Source organism: Melospiza georgiana, chromosome 1 (assembly GCF_028018845.1).
Source record: "Melospiza georgiana isolate bMelGeo1 chromosome 1, bMelGeo1.pri, whole genome shotgun sequence".
Taxonomy (NCBI): Eukaryota; Metazoa; Chordata; class Aves; order Passeriformes; family Passerellidae; genus Melospiza; species Melospiza georgiana.
Genome location: NC_080430.1, coordinates 130,768,407 through 130,791,115, shown reverse-complemented (window position 1 = coordinate 130,791,115; position 22,709 = coordinate 130,768,407). Strand labels below are relative to the sequence as shown.

General features: G+C 46.6%; 1 protein-coding gene across 1 annotated transcript in view; it reads right to left on the bottom strand.

The window, feature by feature from the left end:
- Positions 1 to 22,426, bottom strand: part of NCALD (neurocalcin delta) — a 51,241-nt gene extending 28,815 nt beyond the window's left edge. The window contains exon 1 of the mRNA XM_058018539.1: positions 22,264 to 22,426. The gene's annotated coding sequence lies outside the window, so the exon portion shown is untranslated. The remainder of the gene's footprint in view (positions 1 to 22,263) is intronic.
- Positions 22,427 to 22,709: the final 283 nt, after the last annotated feature.

Sequence of the window (22,709 nt, the reverse complement as noted above, 5' to 3'; positions counted from 1 at the left end):
ACTAGAGAGACACACTTGAAAGAGGAGAAGACAAGACACCCCCTGGTTAGGTTACCATGCAGGCTAGTACTACCCAGAGTGGGGAGCAGGGTGCAGAGGTGGATGCCACACGGAATTGTGAGTGCCCTGAAGACAGAGCCAAATGGGTCCTTCAGAGCTGGAGGATGGGACAGATCTGAGGTCAGCTGTCCCAGCTGCTCAGCACAGAAGCCCCTGCACCTCCACATGACCTTGGCACCACAGCTCTGCTGAGCTGCTGCAGTGGGGGATGTGATCACTCATGCATGGAGCACGAAGCAGATGTTGTAAGCAAGGCACTTCTCTTCCACACTGCAAACTAAAAACATGCCTTAAGTAAGGGATTGCCTAAAAATGTGCTGTCCTCCTTGTGGATGCTCTCCTGTCTCCTTTCCTGCTCAAGGCTGATTATGCCTCTGTGTAGGCACAAGGCTGTTTCTGTCCTGCACTCCTGTGGCTCAGCCACACTAGGCAGCTGGATTACTTAGGGTAAGTCTGCAGCATTACGTTACTATTCTAGAAGGAATGAGTTCCTAAAGCCCAAAGATCAACCTTCTATTGCTGAACTCTCTGCAACCATGGAAATGACACTGACGAGTCTGAGAAACAAGTGAACGTGAAAAAGTGTCAGGAACTGAGAGTTTTGGGTAGTGCATGGTGTACTGTGGGCACAACATGAGAGGGGTCATATTTAATTACAGACTCTGCACAGGCAAGAGCAGCTTTTACAGCAACACAAGAGATTGCAACTTAGCAAAATAACTGCATAACCAAAAATAAAGGCAAAAACATGACAGCCAAGCTTCACGTGGTCAGAGGAGAAGGGACTGTTGGGCAGTGGCTGAGAGGCATGTCCATTGTTGGCCAGCTCTCCCCTGCTGCCCAGCAGCAGCTGTGTGTGGGCATTCTGGGAGCATCCCATGGCAGCAGGGATGCTGAGAAGCTGCTGGACACTGAATGCATTTCCTACCATGGGATTTTCTGCAGCCATTGACCCTGAACTAAACTCCCTCTTTTGGCATCTCTGCTTCTATGTGGGATTCCAGTCCCATTCTGAGTCTCCCTCCATAGTGTGAGCTCTGCTTTTGAGGGGGAGATAGCACTGTCTTTTGCTCCAGTTGCAAAATCTTCAAATCAGTGTTCAACAGCATAATTGTTGATGAAATTATGATCCTCTTAACACACTAATAGCTTCAAGTTACTAGCAGTACTAGTTAGAGCAAACTCCACCACCAAGAGGGGCTATGCAAAAACAGCTGAACAATGAGATCTCATAACACATTAGGAAGCTGATACCTAGGAGCTCTGATTCAAGAAAACTTAGGAGGGTGTTTAACAGCATTGGTCTAGAACACCTATCTGTAGAAGGGAACAGGAGAGCAGCCTGAAAATGGAGATATGAACTCACATCTTTCATTTCTTTAGTGCATTCACCTTCCCAACACTTCAGTACATAAGGAAGTCAGCTTTGGTGAAGAGTTCAGGCACAGAGCAACAAAACACAGAGCCAAATAAGTTTAGACACTGAAGGTAAGAGTGGGATGAGAAGTAGGGTTGCTCTATCCAAACATGCTCAAGCCAAACACCCCAAAGTCCCTGCTCAGCAGCCCTGGAAGGGGGCTGACATCAGAGGCTGCCTTTTTGTGACATTTCTCAGTATAAACCAAGTTACATACCAGTCTCAGTGTGATTCAGGACCTACCTCATACTTGATCTTTCTTATAATCAAGTTGTTCTTTTGGCCTGAGAAGAATCTAGTGGGAGGGGTGTGCACAGGAAGATGACAAAGCTTTCATCACATACTGGAGTCACCAACATCACAGACAAAATGCTAAACTTAGGCAACCCTGAGTACAGGAAGCTTTAATGAACAAATCTTCTATTCTGTGACACAAGTGGTAATGTTGTCTAAGTAAAGAGGAACATACATGAACAATCCATGACACATCCAGGGGACCACGTTCCCTGCAGTCCTGTTGGCTGAGCAATCTCTTGAGCAATTATTGTCTCTATCCACAAACCAGGAATGCCACAATGTGGTGGAGAAGAACTCTTGTGTTTTGATAAATCCCAGAGGACTGCACACACAGTGGGGATAGTGACAGTCACAATACCTGGGCAGTGGGGACTGTGAAGGACTCTGCTGGTGATGTACAAATACATGGCTCTGGCTTAACATTGCTTCTTTGGGTAGAAACCAGAGTGTTCAAAGGACATTCTCAATCCTTTGGGGTTGTCAGTGACCAGGACAACAACAGGTGTACTTTCTACACCATGGTTCTCACTTACCTCTGATTATTGCTAATAACAATCTAATACCCAGTCCTTAAGATGTCAGGAAACTGCTTTCCTCACCTCTACTTAAAAGTTGTAGACAAAGTGCATATTGGCATATATTAATTACCTTCTGCTATTTTTCTCTAGGAAAATGATAAACAATAAAAAAGGACTTATTTTTTTTACTGAGGACTTCTAAAATGTCAGCTATACCTAATGAATGGAATAAGAAGAATGTAATTAAACATCTGCTCTTTCACTCCTAGTAATGACTTCAAAAGAGTCAGAAAATTCTGAAGGTTGTGGTCATGGTAACAGACACCAGCTTAGGAAAAAGGAAATATCTGCAGTTATAATTGAACATTGAGATTGCTCATCTCCTTCTCTGAGCTGGAAGTTTACAATCAAAGCTTTGATGTGTGTGCTGGTTCCTCTAATACAATTTCATCCTATGCCATGTGGCACATTTATTGTGAGAAAATACCAAGTATAAAAATATGTATATGTAGTTCCAATGCTCCATTCACTCTTGTTTGAAGGAAGAAAAACTGTTCTTTTTTAGGCAAGTGGCTGGAGCAACTGCTGGTAAATACTTTTGTGGAAAATGACAATGCAGCATGATGGAAATGGGACAGACTTCCTTAACACGCAGCTGTCTCCCTCCCTCACATCAGCAAAGTAATCTCTGCTTACATCAGAGTGATGTCCAGCAGTATTATTTCAGGAACATCCTGCAGAACTGAGCCTAGAGACCTCCTTGGCCTGGCTGAGAGAGAACTGACAGAACTGATTAGATCCCTCAAAAACCTGACCTTGTCACACCCTACTACCTGCCCTACTGCCTCTGGTGCCTCCCAAACTCTGTCCTGTCTGAGGCCACAGCCCATCCCACCCTGCACCCCACCAGGCACTGCAGCTCCTCAGACACAGGCAAGTGGAGGAGAACAAGGCCATCAGCCAAAGAAAGTCCAATAAAATAAGAATGGCAGCAGAGACAGGGAAGACAAGCTGAGACAGAGGTGGAGGTGGGTAACATGGCTGTGCTGTGCACAGAGATGAAGAGCAGCTCCTGGAGCTCTGCACGATGACTGGAACTGCTTGCAGCAAGAGCCAGCAGTGGAGGAAAGGGTTTCCAGAGTGTTCTGCACACCTGTGTGACAACTGTTTCAAATGGGAACTTGTGAGCAATGTGCACATTGGTCAAAGAATCCAAGCAAAAAGCATTTGTCCATTTTAGTGTCTAATACCAACCTTGGTACATAAAAAAACTGCAAACACTTCTCTTTGAAATGCAGATGGTAAAATATGATATGAAAATAAGCAGGCAAAGGAAGGCCTGGGGAGCTGGTGCTGCTGAGCCCTACTGAAACCACCAACTTGTATTTTCTGAAGGCTTCCTGTAAGCCTTGTCTGAGGTTCACATCTAGAACTGGGGTGAACCTCAGCTGCTGGCTGGAGGCCAGCTGTGAGGCTGGTGCAAGTAAATAGGTTGTTGCAGTCTTCTGTGCCGGCAATAATTATGGGCGGGGTATGAGTACCTGAAAATGTTACATTTTTTTGGTGTGACTTTCCTTTTGAACTGCACTTTAAGAACTCAAACAGCACAAAAAGTACCAATTTATTTGGATTTTGTTAATATAGAAGCCAAGAATATTTTTTTCCAGGAGTTTCCAAGTGAACACTGTCTCCTTATTGCAGATGATTTTAGCACACTGTTTGGAGCATCAAATGTTTTGGCCTTCAAAAAGGAAGACAACACACCAGCACAGGTATTCCTTTATGCCCTGATAAACAGCTTAAAATTATATTAAACTAGCACATATCAAGCACATAGCTGGAGCTGCAATGTAAATGCTGCCTTTTCAAACGTGAAGACAACCAATTTCTCAGACAAGCCCGGTGGAGCTTGATAACTCTAGCATGGCCAAGAGAAATAGAGCTACTGCCACCAGCATTACATGGGCTTCATGCCTGTGGTTTCTAACAATACCATCCTAGCAGCCTGGCCAGAAGAAAATTTAATTCAGTCAAGTTCCAAGAGACTCTGGTCTCACTAGCAGTGCAAGGCAGCTCAATCGTGAATGGAAATCAATGACCTGTTAAGATATGGGGGTTGGACTAGATGACCTTTAAGGGTCCTTCCCAACCTCAACTATTCACTGATTCTGACTTGTGATGCCTTGAGGGGTACCTGTCTACCTCTGCACAGCTGCTCCATGCACACGCAGCCACCTCACTTGACCACGCTGTGGCAGAGCCATTCCCATCTCTGGGGCTGCAGACATGGGCGAGTTCAGCAGCTGCACTGCTGAGCTGTAAGCTGCCATCCAGCCTAAGATGCTCAGCTCTTGGGCTTTCCTCACTGGTGCAATGCCTGTCCCTCAGCTGCTGCCACAGGAGGCCTGTGGGTACTGAGCAATCCCCTGACACCATCAGACCTCGGGCAATGCCCAGTGCATTCAGCCCTCCCTGAGCCCAAAGCACGAACGAAGGCCCGAGATGCCTACCCAGCATCACTGTGCCACAGGCTGGAATCAGCATCTCATGTGCCACCAGTACTCAGAAGCCACTCCTGTTCCCAGATCAAAGGTGCAGCGGGCTGGCAGTGCTTGTGGCTCTCTGAAACTCCTTGGCAGAGCAGGGTGGTCAGGAGCTGCTGCACAAGAGGGGAGGAAGCAGACAAAGGGCCAGAGAGCATAACCTGTTTTACTTGGAGGGCTTCTCAGAGCCTGCTCCACATGACCTTTCACGTGAGCTGCAGAGTGACAGCAGATGCTGGTAGCCAGAGGGAGGGAGATTTAGTGCTGCTCCATTTCCTTCCCTGGAAAATTTGGTTTTGTAGGAGGAGGTCAGAGACACAGAGCAGTAACCTGAGGGAGGGTGTTCTTGCCTGCTCTCCTGAAGGACTGTAAATTGAATGGAGTGGAGTGTGCCATGAAGCCTCACTTCACTGGAGCTTTTATCTTTTAAAATTAGGTTAGGAAATTTATTGCTACAGTAGCTTAATCCCACAGTGCATTATCTGTACATATGATGGACTGGAATATGAACTAATTCTGTCAATAAAGTGACTGCCTTCATCTTGATCATCAGATACAAGGAATTCAGCCTTCCTTTTGAGATGCTAAGCAGCTGCAGACTGGCAGACTCCCCTGCCTGTGCTTCTGGTTTGGATGCTTCCCACATTCAAGCCTGTCAGCAAGAGATGATGCCGTGGGAAGGGAGAAAAGGGGGGAGGAATTTGGTTCCAGGGACCTGGCTGCACACTGTGACTCTGCACTGGCCCGTGGGGTGGCACAGGGGTGCAGCCCCCAGGGACTTCTGTGAGTGATACCATGAGCTCTGCACATGCTGGGGACCCAGCTGTCCAGCTGTGCTCAGCTTCAGTCTGTGCCCTGCACTGAGAGGAGAGGCAGAGACCAGCCTGTCTGTGTTCCCTCTGAAGGCTCAGAGCAGCAGGGAGCTTCCCTGGCAGAGGGGATTCACCGCTGGGCACTCACAGCCCCAGTCCTGCTGAAGAGAGCAAGGGAGCTGGGCTGGCTCAGAGAGTGTGTGCAGGGACACACTGAGGGCTCTGAATCTAGAATCAACCTTTTACAAGATACATCCTCCAACAACAGCTCAGGAGGGGATTGTTTTAATGTCAAACTCTCCACATTACTTACCTACAGAAAACTCCAGATTCAGAAATCTAAATTTCACTGTCTCTATACAAGCTAGAGAAATCCAGTCAATACCATCTCTAAATGGAATCTAGAGAGTGAGTGAGCAAATTCCAAGTTTATGGTTGGCAGAAACAGAAATATGGGAGTCGAGTTTCACAGAATTGCTTGAGCAGACCACGGTCTCCGTTTGCTCAACATGGAGTGTCAGATTGAGTTACATAATTCCTTCTTGATGCAAAGTTCTTTGATTTTAACAAGAATAGCTGGAAAATGAAACCTCATGACAAAACAGACTTTTCTACCTGATTGCTCAGCTGACAAATCCTCAAATCAATTATTCTTTGAGCAGTCTCCAGGATAATTGGTCCACCAAACAAGTAAGATGAAGTCTGTAACGTTACAGGAGCATCTGGGCTTTGGCTTTACAACATCTCAGATGTAGGCACGAGGCAAAGGCTTTTCAGCCAGCCCACAATATGAAAAGGTGAAAGCTTATTGCTCAGATCAGAGAATGCTCTAATGTTCAAATAAAATAGTTAAATTATAAGCAGGGAACAAACTTAACTGGACTGACTTGCTATTTCTGCAGGGCCTTTCTTCTTCTTTTTCCTCTTCTTTTTAAAGGAACTAGTTCTCATTCAGTTCATTCAGTTCTCATTTATATAATATGTTCAGAAGTAGCTGATAACATTGAGAGAGATACAAAACCTGAACTACTCATGGGAAGGAGGACAAGGACTAATTTCCTGTCATCAAAAGGACAGCTAAATATTCTGTAATTTCTCCTCTCTTGGTCTATTGAGCCCAAAAGAGAAGTAGCTGTGTTATTTGATTTGTGAGATGCCACCACCAACTCCTCCAGAAGTCTCTAAGCCCTTTGGCACAAAGAAGAAGACAGTCAGATGTCTGTCAGACTTCACAGGGAGATGTGTGGGGAGAAGTCTCACAGGTTACATCTCTTAATTGAAGAACAAGCAGGAATGTTTTACAACTACAAGATATTTATAATCTCACACATTTTGAATGTAAAGGGTACAAATATCGTTTTTGCTCTTCCTCTGCAGGCCAAGATATGAGGGACACTTGCCAGAACACAAAAGAATTTTCACCCCATTCCAAGCTCCCATTAAAAAAAAAGTGTACTAAGTCTGAAAAATAAATGTAGTCATTTGAATCACGAATTTGGCTTTGTAACCCACTGGGAGACTGAAGCAGAGCAAAACACATCTGCTAACACCCCAACTTGAGCACCACAGTTGGCAAGTGCTGCTGAAGAGAGATCTCAGACTGAAGCTGTAGAAATATTAGAGGTTAAAACTGAAGTTTCTTGGCAGGACTGACCTTATATGGAAGCTCTGTAGGAAGTCTGCCTGTGCTGGCTTTCCAACCAGTACATAAGCATTCATTTCTAACAGATACATGGATGTATACAGAAAGGCTGATTCGAATCCACTTGGGTAAAATCAAAGCAAATGACTCCTCTGGGGATGTGCTGGACAGAATAAGGCAGATGTTTCCTCTTTCAGGATCATGAATTGAAATCAGAAGAGAAATCTCAGGTGGAAGGTGGTTGCAGTAGGGTTCTTCCAAGCTGAATCTTGGGATGGTTGTACATTTTAATTAATAGCCAGGATGCATAATCTCAAAGCAGCGATGACACCAAGGTGACAGGCACCATCAGGTGGACACCAGGCCACCCCACAAGAAGTATGGGACAATCTTAGCACTGGAATAGTGCAAAGGGATGAAATTCCTTATTGCAAAATGCAGCATGTGAAGGACAAGTGACAAGAACTGATGTTCTTAACTAGAAATGATGGAGCAGGAGGAAGAGCTGAAGGACTTATATAGTCACAAGATAACAGGAAAGCACCAATATGATGTGTCCTGCAGGACACAAGTGATGCTTTCTAATGAGCCTGCTGAGACCAAGCTGTTGAGTTCAGGGAGGGTGAAATACCAATGCTCTTAATGAGCAGGTTTTGGAAATATGAGGGCTCACCTGGATTACTGTAGCACATGGCCAGGAAAACACTCTGAGGAAAAGGGATTTTGGCCTGCAGTGGCTGCAGAGCAGGGCTATTAAGCCAAATAAGGGAATGGAAAGCCTGTGCTCTCAGAGGAGACCAGAGGCACTTGGATGTTTAGCCTTGCTAAAGAAAGGCCAAGAGGGGATATGGTTGAAGTCTATAAATACATCAGAGGGGGTAAACACCAGGGAAGGAGAAAAGCTGTTTAAACTGAAGGACAATGCTGGCAAAAGAACAAATGGGTATAAACTAGCCATAATAAATTTTGGCTGGGAATGAGAAGCAAATCTCAAACCACTAGAGCAGCAAAGTCTGTGGAACAGCCTTCTTCAAAGATCACAAGACAAAGAGCCAAAGTCATGGGAAAATGCAATTTTAAAACTCCACAAATAGGGTCTATATGACATGGATACCTGCAGTGGACTGGGGGAGTCAGTCTGTCCTGACTTCTGGAAGGAAAACAGCATCCAAAAAACCAAGCATGCTTCTGCCAGCAGGCAGTTTTTCTGGCACAGAAGATCACCATGAGGAGAGCCAAAGGCAGTGATGTTAAGTAAACAAGTTTGTGATATCTTTATCTTCCTCTGCACTACGCAATCACCCCCCACCACTCGTCAGCGATGGGGAGTGGCAGGAATGTGAGGGGAGGTTTGGGCAAGCAGAGGAACAAGTGCCAGGATGCAACAGACAGGTCAGGAAAGCTGGCCAGCTCTGTCACTTCAGGCATCAGACAGCACTGAGAGCAGCAATACATTATTGCAAAAAATTTAAATGAAATTAAGATTTACAAGTAACCTCAATAAAAGTCACAGCTGGTTGGGCTTAACCTCGGAGTCAAGAGGATTAGCAGGCTGTAGTCCAAATCATGAAATAGTAAGTTTTATATTTTCTTCGAAAGTGAATTACAGACGTGCCTGGTTTCTATTCAATATTGAGTAATTCAAGCTTTCTACAAAATTTCACCTCTTTATTGTCATCCTTTTGTCTCCTCTAATGAACACAATAATTTATTAATACTATTCTTTTCTTCTGAAGAGTTCTGATGACTTCACTGAAATTACTGGGTGACAGCTGCACTACAGTGTTGACTGAACAGAGGCACAGGAAGAGGGGAGAAAGGATTTTTTCATCTGTATGACTTTTTTATCAGTTGGTCATGTGCTCCTGGGCTAGCTGGGGTCAGTTTTCCAGATTCCTGGGTTGGCAGAGACTCACAGGAGGGTGGCACAGAACAGACTCTCATCAGGCATTTCTTGACCCTAGCTGGGCTCAGAGGCACCTAAACCTCCTGGCAGCCATCCTTCTGCCTCAGGGCACGCCCAGCACTGTCTCAGTTGTGACACTGGGAAGGCACCATGCTGCCTCATGCTCCCTCCCAAGCCACACCATGACAGATATGGAGGAATTCCTCTGCTTATCAGACCTTCACTCAGTTTTCAAACGTCCACCTAACAGGAAGAACACAGGCAGCAGGGAGCTCTTGTTCTAGGGCACCACCTTGGACTGACCTCTTCCTTCTTCTCCTCTGAAAATTGTTTGCTTGGGGTTTGAAATAGTACTAAAGTACAAAACAGTGAATGGCACCAGGCACTTCCCCCTGCACAACAAAAACCAGCCATGCATGTGTCTGCAAGCACAGGGGGCCACCAGAGTTCTCTGCCATCCGCTGAGCTTCCAGAGGGCAGCGCCCAGTGCAGTGAAACTGGCTGGAGATGAGATGGGGAGATCAGCAGCTCATCATCTGAACCCTCAGCCTGCATTATGGCTGTGTCATGAATTTCCCCAGGGCAAGAAAAAATAGCTGAGAACAGATACCACAAAGCCTAACAAACCCACCTGATGTCATTGTCTCTTGGGGGCTCTGTAATGCAGTTCACTGCTGTTCCCAGGAGAACTACCAAACCTAATTACTGGTCATGACTGCATTTGATGAAGAAGGTGCATGTTGCTGAGAGTTGCCTAGTGGGAACATAGAGTAGATCTTTCTTTTGTCCATTTATAATTAAAGCAATCTTCTTTGTATATTAGATTCAGTAGTTTATAATGAAATGCAATAAAGATTCCTTGAGGAAATCTCTTACTTTTCTTAATATGTTTATCCAGTTTAATGGAGTTTCTAATTGATTGGAGGAGGAGCAGTTTCAGAAATAGTGTGCTTAAACAGACATGACAAACCATGCAATCAATAATCTGGGGTTTTTCAAGGCTAATGCCTGAATAACAAGCATGTCCCACAACAGTGCCACTTTCATTCATGCCAGACACCTGAGAAGCAGCAATCATAAACCTCTGCAACGCCTCTGCAACGGGAAAAAAAACTGTCATTCTATCATCTGTGCAGACAAATTGAGCACTCTGTGAAATCTTTATCAGAATTACCCACCAGCAGAATTAGGTAACCAACTCCAAAGAGCAAGGAACAGGGAGTTATGTCCAGTTGAGCAGCGGCAATTTGGACAACACTGATTCTTCAGTGGAAAGGTTGGAGAAAAACACAAAATATGGTAAGGAACAAGAAAAGCAAACACTGATGAAACACATGAATGGTTGAATAGACTTTTATTATCAGATGAAATAACAGTGCCTTAAAATAGGATCCCATTTGAGTTAAAAAATGAACAAAGTCACGGAACTGCAGATTAGAGCCAGGTGCTTAGTGGAACTAGAAATTTAAGAACATTTTTGCTTTTATCTGATGATTCTTGGAAGAAACACTTGTGTTCATATTTCTGAAAGAAATATTTCCTGTTGTTGAGCTTTCCTTTGAAAGACATATTTCTATTTTACTGCTGAGAGCAGTTGCAGAGCTATAAATGCACAGCAGGCCACGCAAGACAGATCTTTAATCATACCTCTCCTTCTGTGAGTTCACTGGGAGCCAATTGCTCAAGCCTAATAAGGATTAAAACATATTCAATGACTCTGAAAAATTGTCTTAATGCTAATCTTCCCAAATCCCCTGTATTATTTGGAGCAATACTAGCACAGCAACTCCTGTTTGCAAGTGAAAAGGGAAAACTTCACACTTTCACACAGTCACACCCAAGTCCTGCTTTACTAAACCCCACTGTTCAAAAGTTTTCAGCCAGTATCCTCATGCTTTGCAGGACTTTGATGCAAATCTGCAGATAATATCAGAGTTCCATATGATGGCTTCTATGTAGCACTAAGTGATCTGCGACCAGACATGAAATTCAGGGAAAGTGGAAGACACTCCATGTCTAACAGAGGAAGTAATTAATATAATCAAACCTACCTGAAAAGCTGCAGGCAAAGAGATAGGCAAATGTTCCCCTGGCTCTCTCAAACTCTTCTGATATTATATTCCAAGGTCAAAAACATAAAGGTTGAATTCAACAAAACAGAAGTACTGGGAGAAAACTGCATTCAGAAGTGTCCTTTGCTTTTGACCTCTTTCAGCCCTGAAGTTTTATGAGGACAGCACCCGGACATCACTTTTTTCTTTGCAGAGAGAAATGTGAAATTCCTGTCAGTGCTGTGTGGCAAAGGCAGTGCTGTACGTGGGGCTGGGCAGTCCCCAGGGAGCTGGAGAGTGCATTGTGCAGTGCACAGTGCTCACTTCAGGCAAAAGAGGATTTGGGAAACAGATTTTAGGCATGAGACAGCATTAGAAAAGTGGAACTTGTTGGTCTCTTGCTGAGAAGGCTAATACAGATAATAACAATTTACTTATTCTGGAGGAATGGTAGGACAGTAGTGGATATTGACCTATGCATTTTTCATATCTTAAAAATAAATGGATTGTAAACTAGAAAATAATTAAAACTGAGCCTCACAGGGGAAAGAGTATATACTGAGAAACAACATGAAATCAGCATCAAACCCACACTCTGTAAAGAGTCAGGTCAGCAGCGTACACGATAATGTTCCTCTGTACAAAGAGAGGAGTAAAGAGCCTGGTGCTCTGTGGACCAAAGACTTTTCTTTATCCTTTCTTCCAGCCATGTTCCTCATTCCCTCCACTTTGGTCCTATTAGAACCCCACTGATGTTTTTGACAGACTGGAGTTGCCAGCCTTTTTGTCATGCTCCAATGGGCTGATTTCCTGGCTGGGGCAAGAGCCTGCAGCTCGTGAGCTCTACCTAGACCTGGGCTTCAGAACAAACACTTTTCTATTTTTAAGGCTCTTTTTCTCCCCCTGCAAGGATTCTCACCCAGTTATGCACGATGACATTGACCACATCACCTGTGACTATGGAGCAAAGGCATGTGGGTGCGTTCCCCACCTTGGGGCCAGCTGGCACAGAAGTTCCCTTGTCTGTGCTATTGAACTCTGCACCCTCCTGAAAAGTGACTCTGTGCCATTTGCCCCCTGGAACAGGCCAGTGGGCAGGCTGGGAACACAGGAACTGACTGGGAGCTGGACTGGGATAGGGACTGCTCTGCAGAGAGAGATTTTGGCTTCTGAGCTCTGGTGCTGGCATTGCCCCCTATTTCATTTATTATGAACACAGCCAGTGGCCATAGTACAGACACAATATCTTAGGAAGCTGGATAGCCTGACATCTACCTGAATGTTAGTGTCAAAACAAGAAATATCAAGGCTTGGGGAAGTAAATGCTTACCTAGGGTGGGATATTAGGAGGGGATTATGAACTAGACCCAAAGTTCAAATCATTTGGGACATGCTCTGCAAGCGGCCTTGGGCTCAGTGATGAATTTGCTGGGGCTCTGAAGGGGTCTCAGGGTATGTGCACACCAAGGAGCTGGACTGGATGCCAAGGAGGGCCAAATGTCCCCATGGAGCTCAGCCCTTCTACCTCCAAATGCCAGCCTTGGTTGGCTTGACCCTTGCAGCCCAAATGCCAGTCTGTGGGCTCAGCCCCCACCTGCACTAAGCCCACCTGTTGCTGGGGTTATTGCAGACTCCAGACCACAGGGAGGGCTCTGGTATGGCCAGTTCAGCTCCTCAGCACCCCACACTTGGACAGCTGCACCTGTTCAGAGGCATCTGACTCATCTGGCTCCGGCCACCCCTGGGTGTGACGCCTTCAGCAGGGCTCAGGGGATTCCCACACAGAGGCACATGCTGCCTGTTCTGGTCAGTTCTGTGAGCATGCAGCAGTGAAGCAGCTCCTCCTCATCCTCCCACGAGGGCCACAGGAGAGCTGGCTGATCTCCAGGGAAGGCAGTGAGAATGGGATGCTCCTCTCTCTGCTCCTGCTCAGGGCTTGGGCAGCCAGCCAGCCACAGTGAAGGTGAACTGCTGAGATGTGGTGACAGGAACTCACTGCCACGAGCATTTAATTTTTAATTCCTCTCAGGGCTTCTTTGCTCCCATCCCTCCCTGCAGCCCTAGGGGAAGGCTGCTGGCACCTGTTTCTGGAGCTCACCTTGTTTGTGCTTGGCTGCATGCCTGACTGTGAGGGGCAAGGGGGCCCTGGTGGTGCTTTCAGGGAGCCCCTCCAGAGCAGCTGCTTTCCTGGGCCAGCAGTCAAGGGAGGGACACACAAGGTGCTTTGAGGGCTGGAATTGCCCCCCAGGTCAGTGGGACCTGCCTGCATCACTAGTCCTTGGGGTTATTTTTCCAAAAGCATCCTTTCCTTCTTCAAAGGAGCATCCACCAGCAAGAGATGCTTCTTTTCAAGCTGGGCTATAAAAACAGTGGACAGCATGAGCACGCTGCCCAATGCTTGCCCCTGGGAAGCAAGGACTGTCAGGGGGCAATTACTGGGCTTGCCAGGGAGGAACTAAAATTGCCTGAATACTGAAATATGCCTCACTGCAGACACAGGGGCATGCAGCTGTCCCACTCGGCCTGAAGATCCCCTCTTCTCCCCACTCAAGTAATTCTTCTGTTTAAACATGTTATTTTGGGAAAGAAATGAATAATGGGAATAGCACTGTAAAAGCATGGAGAATTCAGCAAACAAAAGAAAAGCTGCTATTTTTGAGAATGTCTCAAATTAGCAATTGTGGCCTGTTTTAACTCCTTCTCTCCCAGCTGCCTCCCCAACACCCCGTTTGGGTGCCATCTGCCAGCCTGGTGGGAGTGGCATGCAGGAAGGGTGAGCCTTACTCAGCAACACCACAGCCTACTAATAACTGGCACATGGTGAACTAATAGTGAAATACTCTTCAATTTCTAATCAGATTCCTAGAATTGAGGCAGGGGTTTCTGCAAAGGTCCCAGTGTTCTAACAAAAAGAATGAAAATCAGGCAAGCAGTCACCCTGCTAGTGATTCTGTCACCTTCTGCCATCTCTGAAAGAATTGTGTTTTTCTAACTGAGGCATCACAAACATGATGTGTCCATGGTGAGTGGAGGGGTCTGACTCTGCACAGCAGCAGAAAACCCTGCCCGAGGCTCTCAGCAAAAACACCATCACTGCAAGACAAGAAACTGAATCTGCCAAGGCTGCAGATCCAGTTAAGCAGTGTAAACTCATCTTTAACAAATTCACCAAGACCCCCATGGAGCAGATGTGGAGCATGTTATACTGCTGTTTCATCAGCTCCCACTTTTTCTTGCCACTGGCGTGGCCAAATCAGCCAGGTCTCCTTGCAGCCCTGGTCAGGGCTGGCACAGCTCTCCTGCTGCAGCACCCTGTGCCAAGGGAAGGCACAGGTGACATCTGGACCTCTACTGCAGATGGCCCCGCAGTTCCTCCTGACAGAAGCAGCCCTTCTGGGCTAAAACCTAGCAGAAGAGAGGCAAAATAGGAAACAAATGTGGGGGAACCACTGCCCTGATGATACTGGAGGAAGAACTACCAAAGTCTGAGCTCATGTTTTCAGTTCCTAAAGCAATATTATTCTGCCCAAGTGCTGCTGTGCATGTTGGCCAGGACTCCCATGGATGCCATAGAGGTAGCAGTGGGGACAGGGGTGCTCTCTCACAGGCAATCTCATTTCTGAATTGTCAGAAAGAATTCTCTTTGTTTCATAAAGATGACTCCAAACACTGCTCCCTGGATTTTCCTTTCCAAGAGCAGTATGAGAAAATAAATATCTATTTTTTGTTCAGAAAGAGTTCCTCTTTGTATTCCCTCTGACCTTCCCAAGTCCCAACACTTCTGCCTTTCACTGCGTTCTACTTTTCAGCTTCTACCTTAGTGGTGACAAAGGGGACTTCCTTAGCAGGGTTCACTCAGCTCCTTCATCAGGCCCTGTCAGGAGAGGCAAAGCAAAACACAAGTGGTCTTTCTGCAGAAGTTCCCACTACCCAGTAACTCAGAGACCAGAGAGTCCCCACAGACATCAGAGCTGTAAGTGGTTTAATATCATGTGCCATCAAACATTACATGCCTTGCAGTTCACATTGGGGATTTTGATTAAGGAAACCCTTGAATGTGGCAAGGAAGAACTGTGAATTCTGATAATGTCCTCAATTTTTAGCAGTAAAGTAATTGAAAGTGAAGGGTGAAGTGAAGTAGTTGGATGTGAAAGCTGTGTACTGTGTCAAACCAGCAATAATATTCAAGTGAGAGGAGAACGTGGTTAGACTGAAAGATGAATCCTTGGCCAGCCATAATTTTGCACACTTCTCAACCACATCAGCCTGTGAAATAAAAACACAGGCCACCCTTCTGGTGGGACTGTTTCAGCAGGGTCAGAACGACTTTACATGAAAAGCCTCATACATGATAAACAGTGATGAATAGGATGCTTGACAGACAGGTCCAGAGGACAACAGACAGTGCTTCTGTTGGGATATAATTGCTCTAATTGGACCTGGGCTTGTGAAGATGGTAAAGCTAAAAAGGACTCTGCAATCTTGCTGCCATTCTGCACAAAAGAATACTGTTGAGATAGGAAGCACACAGCAGTTGTGGAAATAATCAACAGCTTTGTGCTCACGTCTCCCTGGCATCTTGGATTTGCGAGCACAACGTGAGCAGAATATTTCTTTAGAAGTTCTCAGGCTGAATTGCTTAATGAAATCTCTTTAAGTGTTATTCAGCTGAAGTTAGACACTTCATATGTGGATCCACTGTGGTTTTGCAGTCCTGAGGAGACGCAGAAAGATTGTGTGAGGCATGATCAGGAAACCTTGCTGCTCTAGGAGTGAGGGAATTTGCTAAGGAAAGAAGCCAACTTTGACCTCCTTCAGCTTTAATTTGTCTTCTCTTGGGTGATAGCCTGTAAACCACCACCTGATCTGCTTGTCTAATAAAACCTCTCTACAAGTAATGTTGGATGTCTCCAAAATCTGATCTCTTCTATTTATAATAGTAGAACAAGCGTGAAATTATTGCTCTCAAGTAGCAGGCACTGCACAGGGGGTGAGTGTGCAGTGTTCCTCCAGCCCTACTTTGAACCCAGTGCCCAGAAGAGAGAGCAGCCCTGTTAGCCACAGCTACCTCACATGGCAGCTAAACAACATCACTGCAGCACTGCTAACACAGGCAGAGTATTTCACTCTCCTGACTCCTTCAGACAGCTCCATTTCATGGAGCAAAAAGTCTTGTGTGGCCTCTTCTGCAGATGCCAGAGCTCCCTGCATGGGCAGATGCAGCAGTGCAAGAACATCAGCCTGCCCTGGACACATCCTGCCAGCACACACTCAGTCAGCCCTGCCAAGGGCTCTCCTTCCCCCTCATCCCATCCCTCCTGGTCCACTATGCCCCTGTGGCTGGACAGCCTGGTCCTGGCCTGCTCCCAAAGCCCATTCTCTTGACAATGAAACTCAGCACACAGCTAAGAGGCTTTGTGACACACGTGGCAGGTATAAACCTGTCTCAAAGCCTTTCAGCTCCCATGTGCAGACACAGTCAGTTGAAATGCTGCCTCCTGCTCCTTTGCAGTTCCTAAGTAAATGTGCAAAAATGCAGCTGTGATGTTCAGGGACTGCTCATGTCCCACCTGTAAACCAGCACTTGCACTTCAAGCAAGGCCACTTGTCCCTAAAGAGCCAACCTGGCTTACTGCACCCTCTTTTACAGAAATGGCCATCTGCAGTGACACCCTGGAGCTCCTGTCCTATGCTCATATTGCAAATACCAGACACAGGGGGCAGGATGTGCATCACCCAAAATGTGAGTGATGGACAGACACCTTCCCCAGCACCCGGGCAAAGTGACAGGGCTGGGTGCAGGAAGGTGGCCCTGGGCAGCCATGGGAAATGGTCTTAATCCTCAGCTTCTGTCTCCTCCCACTGCCATCCCTGCTTTGTGCACCACAGGCATGGTTTCACATAAGGACCTGACCAATGTCCCAACAAGGTGGTGAGAAAAAAATTGGCCATGGAGATGTTCTCCTAAAAAGTGCATGTCTCAAACAAAAGCACATGGGATTTGTCAAATGAAGCCCAGATAAAAAACACAAGACATGTTTGTTTCCAGGCAGTATGTCTAAGATAAGCCATAGATTATCACAAGAATAAAAAACACAAGGATTGACATCAGTGGGCTTTATACAGCTAAAACTTTGCACAACCCTGTGAACATATACTGCAAAAAAGAGTGAACTACAAAAGAAGATAAACAGAGCTAAACCAAGACCCACCCTCAGCTGTCTCCTGTGAAAGGAGGCATGGCTGGGAATTTCAGGTGCTGGGCAAATTGAAACCAGCATTTCAGACTAAACTACAAGCTTCTTGGTTTTTCTGCATGTAAATCAGATCCTTACATTGTCTCAGTGTCATTTTGTGGCTGAAAGCAATTCAGCAGCTATCAGCACAGCCAGTCTGAAATTCAGCAGAACAGGATCTGAGCCCTTCAGCTCGTAATGATTAGATGATTCTGTGGAAATGAATCTTATGAAAAAATGAAGTTAAGCAGAGAACTGACAGTATGTGAAGACCACAGAAGGGAGAGGAACTTTACAACTCAGCCTTCACATTTTCCACCTATAGGATTTCAACATTTTCTGAAGTTGTAGTAAGGGCAGCTTCTTCACAGTGCTCCCTCTGGGAAATATCACATTCAGCAATTCCTGAATTACAGTTTCTAATTATATTTTCATACTGTAATGCTGTCTGAAATGCAAATTTGATGACAGAATAATTCAATCCATATAAAATAATTACAAAATTACTGTTTCTCAACCCTCAACTCATACTCCCTGCTATTTAAGAAGATAAATTTAACAGCTGAAAAAGTACAGCCAAAACATAGTCTATTTTTTAAACTGTTATCTGACTATAGCTGGCTGTACAGATTTTGGCTCACCATAGAAGATTACTTCTAAAATATGACTACCAAAAACATTCCAGAGTTAGGATTTTTGTTGCTTTAGCTTGGAACCAACAGCCAGGTCAGCTTTTATTTTGCATTCAGAGTACCCTACATATGGCATCTGTATTTAATTGGAAAAACAACTGCTGGTTAAAATGCCAAATCTCTACTGCAGATCAGCTATCATTTAAACCAGTTGTTCCTAATGTTGATGCAGACATTAAATTAGCACAATGTAATGATTTTTAGCAGAGTGGGAACCAACTTCTGCAATAAGTAATTTAAGATCCTGAAACTCCATACTGAAGCATCAGTTCCCACTGACAACTGCCACCCTCTACAGAGGATTTTATTCCCCCCCATGAATGTTGCCTCAGCAGTAGCTAGGACCTTTACAAAGACAGCAGAAATCGCATTCTGTTTGAAAAAATTTAAGGAGTAATGCTCTGCACTGCAAGGGGCTTTTAGGTTTTATTATGATTCTGGCCTAAATTTAGATTGTCATTGCCCATCAACTCACCCAGATCAAGGTAGAGCACACTGAGTGCGTTATTATTATGAGGCTAGAGGCATCAACAGCTCACATCTGGTTTTGATTTCCCTGCTGTATGCAGTTGTGTGAGAAGTGACTTGAGGAGATCTCAGATGTGACTTTAGCCAAGCTCTTTCCTAAGGTGCAGTGCTCCAGTTCCTTGGGAATTGCTGCTCTGCTCTCCCTTTGCCATGGACAAGGAGTCTGGAGGAAGAGATCGTCCCTCCCTCGAGGGTGTGCAAAGGGGGTGACATTTGCAAATGACACGAAGGCTGATGGGAAGTTGGAGGGTCAGTCTAGACTCCCTAAAAGGAGGTGGAGTGTTGCCAAGCCCACGTGCATCTCACATTTTTTCTCTTTATGTCAGAGGATTTCAAGCCCAGGGAAGCTGGCAGTGTCAGCTGTGGTGTCGGGCAGAAGGGGAAGGATGCAGCCCCCTTCCCCTCTCGGTGGTGGGAAGGAGCCTACAGGCTGTTTGCTCTTTTCTCCTGCTGGGTGCAAGCATGGCAGCTCAGAGAGGGAGGGATGCTTAGCATGACCTTCCCTGGCAGCTTCACACACTGCCAAGGTAACCCCGAGAGCTTGTCCAAAGGGTTTGCTACAGAGCTGACCAGGGACAACAAGAGCATGACATCATCAAGCAGAGGCACATAGCCCCAGGATGACTCTCACACACCATTCCCTTCTCTCCTGAGCAGGGATCTGTGTCACCTCCAGCTGCAGACTCCGGCACTGCCTGTGAGCTGCCTGCCCGCAGCTCATTCCCATCTCGGGGGCAAAATGGGTAGAGCCTGGTGATGGGATGCCAAAACCCCCCGAAGACTCATCAAGAGGGGACAGAGCTGTCACTCTGCCAGGCAGGACGCATCCAACCTCAGTGGCACTTACCTGCTTCCCCTATGACATTGCCTCTCAGACCTCTTGCAACAGCACGTACAGGACCCTCCTGCTAGAATGTGAAGCAGTTTACCATCCTTCACTCTAAGGTCAAGTTAGAGCTTTTCAACACTACCTCAGTATCACTAAAGAAAAGTATCCCTATTCCATATTTTTAAGACATTTCTAATGAATAGCTCTTGAGCAAAAGTTGCATCAATTATTTTTCTCCTTACAGGTGGTTTCAAGGCATCAAATGCTACAGAACACTGTATTCAAGCCTAAATGAATGAACATGAGCCTCAGCCCACACTGAGCCTCATCACTCAAGTTCAGTCTGGGAGGTGACAGCAGCTACACATGGAGTCAAATCCTGCAGATGTGAGGGTGAATGACTTCTCTTGAATGGCAGGTGCCACTCAGCTCAAATCTGTCCCCACACTCCACACCTTGGTCCCTCTGCAGACTTATTCCAGCAGTATAAGCTGATAAACAAGCAGACCTCAGAGGGTGGTGGGCTGTATAAACCACCTCCCTGTCCTCCCCTGCTAGCCCATCTCTGCACTCTGGGAGCTCACATGCAGAGGGAGGAGGATGAATGCCCTGGGCTGGCACACATCTCCCCACAGCAGCTCAGCCCAGGCTGGCACACAGCTCCCCACAGCAGCTCAGCCCAGGCTGGCACACAGCTCCCCACAGCAGCTCAGCCCTGGGCTGGCACACATCTCCCCACAGCAGCTCAGCCCAGGCTGGCACACAGCCCCCCACAGCAGCTCAGCCCAGGCTGGCACACAGTCCCCCACAGCAGCTCAGCCCCAGGCTGGCACACATCTCCCGCTCCCCACAGCAGCTCAGCCCAGGCTGGCACACATCTCCCGCTCCCCACAGCAGCTCAGCCCCGGGCTGGCACACAACTCCCCACAGCAGCTCAGCCCGGGCTGGCACACAGCTCCCCACAGCAGCTCAGCCCCAGGCTGGCACACAGCTCCCCACAGCAGCTCAGCCTTGGGCTGGCACACAGCCCCCCACAGCAGCTCAGCCCTGGGCTGGCACACATCTCCCCACAGCAGCTCAGCCCAGGCAGGTCACCGGGCAGGGACACCCAGAGCCCGCTCACTGCCCGTGGCAAGGCTGCACATAGGGTGCCAGGCTCCTGCAAACCTGGGTAAAACTCACCTGTGAGGAGCCAGGAGAGATTCCCCATGCACGGTGCAGTGGCATCAGGTGAAGAATTTAATAAAGACCATTTGAAATATTTCAGCCCCCCAACAATAATGTCTTAGGGCATCAGTAGAATTGGAAAGGATTGATGAGATAACACCAAATGAAATGGTTTAGACATTTCATTAGATGTTTCAGCATTTATACTTGTTCTCTGCTAAGAATGCCAAATGCAGTGAAATCCAGAGCACTAAGCCATAACTTCCTTAGAGAAGTGCCTTCAGTTTTAATATCTGTCTTGCCTCTCTTTCTGAAGCAATTACTTATGCTGCATTTGATAACATGAGAACAATTGTTATAGATTTTTTTTTAATCTTTTACTGCTCTGTGTTTTAAATTGTCTGGTAGCTCCACACTGTTTTAGACCAGCAGCTGCTTTAGAGAATCATTACCATTATCGATAAACCCTTTGAACTTTGGGAGGAAGGGAATAGGAGTGTATAATTAGAGAAGATAAGAAAGATCTAACATACTTTTCCAGGAAACAACGCACACGATGCTTCAGCTGTAATCTGTTCTTAAAACAAATCTATATGTTCCCACACAAACAAACTCAGCCTGTGGCACTAAACTTCAGGAGCTCTGGGATATCCTTCCCCACAACAGCCACCTCGGAGTAAGTGCCATACAGAAACAGACACAAACTCCCTCTTGTTTGTACAAAAAGACCCAAACAGCATTTCGTTTTTCAGTCACTGTGGTGATTGAAAAATCATGCTGCTCATGCTGCAGTTCTTTTTTTAGCTATTCTAACTGATCTCAATGCACAACAGAAAAAAAAAAAAAAAAAAAAAAGAGAGAGAGAGAGAATAAACAAGCCCTGTGTGTGTGTGCTTGTGAGAAAATGGGTAAAAGCCTGTGTTGCAGTAACGCCGCTCTCTCGGCGTATTTCAGGCAATTTTTCAGGAAGGTTTCGATTCTCTCCTCTGTAAGACCATGCAGGCAGGAGTGCCCCGGGAGAGGGCAGAGAGCCCGGGCAGCGCGCAGGGACCCCGCGCGAACAAAGATGATTTCAATGCTGAACTCTGAGAGTTGGATTTTAAGCTGTTCCTGGCTGCAGTGACTGCTGGCTTCCCCCTCACTGGACACACTGGGTACAAACCCGCCTGAACCGGGCAGAATTAAAAAACAACAAATTCCAGCAGAGGTATAAAAAACACAGTGCCTAAACACCATTTCTTCTAACTCCCGAATGCATTAGTCTAGGATTACTCACGTTCATTTATATTCCTAAAGTGTCAAACGAGAGCGATAGCATTTTATTCTCCTTTCATGGATCATTAATCTATATTTAACTCCGTTTTGCCGTCTACACACAGAATTAGTAACTGGAAGCCGCTTTGCATTTATCTGATAGCGCTGGATTTGTTCATCAAGGCAAACTTCCAGCCAAAACAAACAAGTGAAAAAAAAAATATCAGTCACTGATACAAGCTTCTTTCTATTCTATTTTTTTTTTAAAGGAAATAAACCAAACCTGATGAGAACACAAAGCAAACGGTTACCTCACGCTGCAGAAATGCAAGTTTTCAGCAGTCCATGCTCCGGCAGCCCCCGGGATTCAGCAGCGGCGGCGGTGGCGGTGGCGGTGGCGGCTGCAGCATCCAGCGGGCTCGGTCTCTCCCGGTCTGCCGGCGCGGCCGGGGCCGCAGGCTCGGCCCCCCTGACGTCAGGCGCCCGTCACACGGCCCGGCCCGGCCCGGCCCGGCCCGGGGAGCCGCCGTTGTCCTGGCAACGCCAGCCCTGCTCCGCAATGATTTCCACGGGTCATCCGTCACGCTGCGCGCACGCCGCGGCAGCGCGGGCGCCCGGACAAGGCAAACACCGCGGGCTCGCTGGGGCTGCCCGCGCCGGCTGCTCCCTTAGCCCTGTCCCTGTGGGAAACGCGCTCCTCCTCTTCCTCCCGCACCCCCAGCCTCCCGCAGGAAAACACACATTATACACCTGGTAT